This window comes from Lolium perenne, chromosome 2, assembly GCF_019359855.2.
Source record: "Lolium perenne isolate Kyuss_39 chromosome 2, Kyuss_2.0, whole genome shotgun sequence".
NCBI lineage: Eukaryota > Viridiplantae > Streptophyta > Magnoliopsida > Poales > Poaceae > Lolium > Lolium perenne.
Window position 1 is genome coordinate 90,087,595 of NC_067245.2, and position 3,744 is coordinate 90,091,338.

General features: G+C 41.3%; 1 long non-coding RNA gene across 5 annotated transcripts; it reads left to right on the forward strand.

The window, feature by feature from the left end:
- The first annotated feature begins 578 nt into the window (after nucleotides 1-578).
- LOC127333218 (uncharacterized) lies at nucleotides 579-3,544 on the forward strand. Of its 5 annotated transcripts, XR_007871015.1 has the most exons (4): nucleotides 579-1,072; nucleotides 1,188-1,224; nucleotides 1,310-2,893; nucleotides 3,116-3,544. It is a non-coding gene; the product is annotated as an uncharacterized lncRNA (long non-coding RNA). The 5 variants fall into 5 exon arrangements; XR_007871017.1 differs by having other exon boundaries at nucleotides 579-1,468; nucleotides 1,745-2,893; XR_011751768.1 differs by having other exon boundaries at nucleotides 1,188-2,893.
- The last annotated feature ends 200 nt before the right edge of the window (nucleotides 3,545-3,744 follow it).

Below are 3,744 nucleotides of genomic sequence, written 5' to 3' on the forward strand. Positions count from 1 at the left end.
TTTATTGTACATAGAGGATGACATACGGGTCCCATTTTGCAGCAGCGGTCTCAACGTTTCCAAGGCGGCACAGGACCAAAAGAAAAATGAAGTAGCCAAAAATCAGGGGGTGAAAAAAATTGAAGAAGAAAGATCTCAATTAGGCTGCATCTGAACATCTGGGCCTTCGAACTATCCTACTTGGCCTTTTGACTCGTACAATTTCAGCCCACTCCAAAACAGGAAAGTTTGAAATTTTCTAAAAAAACAGGAAAGACCTATGCTTCGCAAAAACACAAAACAAGGAGATTCAACATATAAGTTTGTTTATGTAAAAATAAAGATTTAATTTATCCGCTTGCAATAGCTCAGAGCGAAATACAATGTTTATTGTCTGCAAAATTATACCCTATATAAAGGGTGGCTGATTTACAGCGCTCCCTTTGCCTTGCCCACTGTTCATTGCCTATTTATCCACTGATTCATCCAATTATTCTGTGACACGTACCTTTTCTTTTTTTCCCCTCCAACGTTTGCTCTTTGCACCACTTTTTTTTTGGAGGAAGAGTGGAAACCGGCAACCGGCTGCTGGCCTCCCTCCTGCCTTCCTATTATTTTGGATCGTTTCCATTTACATCCACAAGTTTCTGGTAGATTTCGTCAAAGCGGCTGGTCAAAGCGGTGAACCCGAGTCCCTATCCCCATCTCTCTTCCAATCTTTCTCCCTATTGTTGCACGCCTGCACCCCACGTTTTTCCCTCTCTGGCTACCGTGCCACATACCGAGGTGGCTAATGGCGTGGAGGAGGAGCTCGCGCCGGAAACACCATGGGATGGCCGCGAGGGCCATGCGCCTGCGTGGTGGAGGGTTTCCACTACCCGGGCCTTGCTGCCATGCCCAGGGCTTCGACTGGCCGGCCCTTGCCGCCATGCCCACGGCCTGATGTGTCGCGTCGCGCGGCCAGGTCTTCACGAGCGGCGGCGGTTCGATTGGACAGGAGGCGCCGATTCGACTGGACAGGAGTTGCCGAGTCGTTGAGGGGCATCGTCTGTAGCAGGATGTCGTTGCGCCTCCTCTCCATCCCGTCGTTCATGTGAGGCTTCTCTCCCTTCCCTCTTACTAATTCCCTGTTTTCAATCTATTTGTGAGCCTAGGTTTTTACCCCCTCTTATTTATTCCATTTTACTGGTATCTTTTTGTTTGCCCAGGTGTTTAGGTTTCTGTGGTCTCAACATCCGTTCTAAGGTATCAATTTATATTTGATTTCTGCATTGTTGGAACTACGATTTCTACGGCGGTTCATATCAACCAATACTAAAAAAAATTGCAGGGAAAACAATAGGGTAGCTATGCAGCCATTCTTAGTGAAAGATTTGTTGCCTGGAGGGTTTCAACGAAAACCATTGTGTGTCCCCTAAATCTGGGAGTATAGGGACCAAGCGACCTGGCAAAAATTGCTCCACTTGAACCTTATTATTACTAATGAGAGGTACCTTCAAATATTCAGATACTTCACTTAGTTATTATCACTCATAAACATAATATTTAGAATTAGCTACAGGGATTCATCTTAGCCTGTGTCAATGTCTACTCCATTATCGAAGAAAAATAATTGAACACTTATGTTTCTTTGCTGACAAACACACACTGTTTTCCTGCAATGCAACCAAGAAATGCTAGGTTTCCATCTATTGTATAGTTACTTGCTAACAAAGTTATTTGTTATCTGCACGAAATATACACTCAGATTTAACTGATGTTTCAGCGCAACACAATGGAAGGCTGTGTGCGATCCAATCGAATATACAACTTCAGAGAACGACTAAATTAAAGGAAGGTTCCATCTACGGATTTGATTCTTTTGTTGTTACTAAGTTCGATCTACAATGTGCCTAATTTTTTTCCCTTCAGGTACTGCAAGGTGTTAGTGATTTTGTACATAGAGGCCTACAAAGTATGTGTTGGATTGTTGATGCAAATCGCTATATCAAAAAAAGCAATTTTTGCATCTACTAGAATGATATATTGGCCTCATATCAGGACCTTAGAAGCAAGAAAAAAGATCAGCTTATGTCTGCCATATCATCTTTAATGGTAATTTATAGAACAAGGTTCGCCAGGTATTGGTGATGTTCTATGTCCATTGCTGCACAGATGAGCATGTCGTCGGTGATTTTTCATGATAACATGAAGAGCAAATCAAAAACTGTGGCTGGACCATATTCAATTTTTCATTTACCTTTCTCATAATGTATTTCTTTCATTATACTGCAAGAAACTTGCTACTAAGCTTCCTTCAATATCAATGTTTCCACCAATATTAAATGTGCGACTCATATGAATACGGGCAAACATTACATGATGTTAATCTTGACAAGTTTCTAAATTTTGTTTGTTATTCGCAGGAAGTGTGTTCGATAAAGGGGAAGTTCCTGCTGGGTTTCCTGATTTGGTTGATATGCGTCTCCTTCTCACAAACATGACGTTCCTTGGTTGATGTTAGTTTGGTTCAAATATTTTTTAGACTGTGTACCACATGCTATTTCTCCCCGTGGATCGTTTTGGTGGTGAGACGTGTGCAGTTTGTCTAATATTTTTAGAGGAATCAAGCATTGTTCATTCAAGGCTGGAGACACAGTATTATTATGGAAATACGTCTGTACTGCAAATGATATCCTGCACCATCAATAACCTCATTTATTCTCCTATTCAGATCTAAAAGATGTTAGTATTGCAGAGTACTTGGAGAAGAATGACCTAGCCATCCACTTTGTTTTGTCGTTGTCTCTCGAAGCTCATGAGGAGCTGCATATCTTGGCGAGTATGTCTATAATATTCAGAGTGAGGTGTTGCAGCTAGATGAATGGAGTTATGCGTGGGGAGCTAAGGATTTCAGAGCACATAAATACTACAGGTTTGTGTTCAGAAATATCTGTCATGTTCCTTTTCTTCCTAAGGTTTGGAGAACAAAATGTATGATGCGTCCCAAAGTTTTCGCCTGGCTTCTGACTATGGATAGAATCAATGCTCCAGACATGTTGGTTTGGAGAAATTGTCCTATTCCCAATGTTAATTTTGTCATCTATCAGTTGCACAGGGAGACAAGTAACCATCTGTTTTTCACTTGCCATTTTAGTGCAGCATGTTCGTCCGCTTTGGGGATTGTTTGGGACACGAGCCTTGATCTGAGTAGTAGAATCTCCACAACTGCACGATTATGGAATAAGCTACTGTTTGATGTATATCCTTCGTGCTTCGAACATTTGGAAACAAAGGAACAGGAGGTATTTTCATACTATTCAGAGTATTCAGAGTTGGCTTGGCTTACTAAGGTAGGAGACAGGGTTAAACCCGAGTTTAGAGATCAAATAAAAACTATTGTGAGTGAGTTGATAGTTTGAGATACTTACTGAGTTGCAACATACATATATTTTTTACCTACCTCATTCGACTGTAATATGAGGTACCATTTTCTGCCTACTGATTTTATTGTGCTCTCCATTGTTTTGTTCAGACACTACCTTATTTATGCCACTTCCAGCCTCAGTGCTTGGTCTCATGTGTTCATTCTTGGGTGATACCGCCTACACTATGTGTCAAGATGTTGTTGCTACATTAAGCAGATCAACAAATCTGGATGGTGACAAGGTTCTGAACATTCCATCCGGGATGACACTCACGTCTCATTCTGCTATATTTGCCAAAATAATACATATCGTGTTTGAGCTCGCCTAATGATAAATGCACGTATAATTCTCCTTTTCA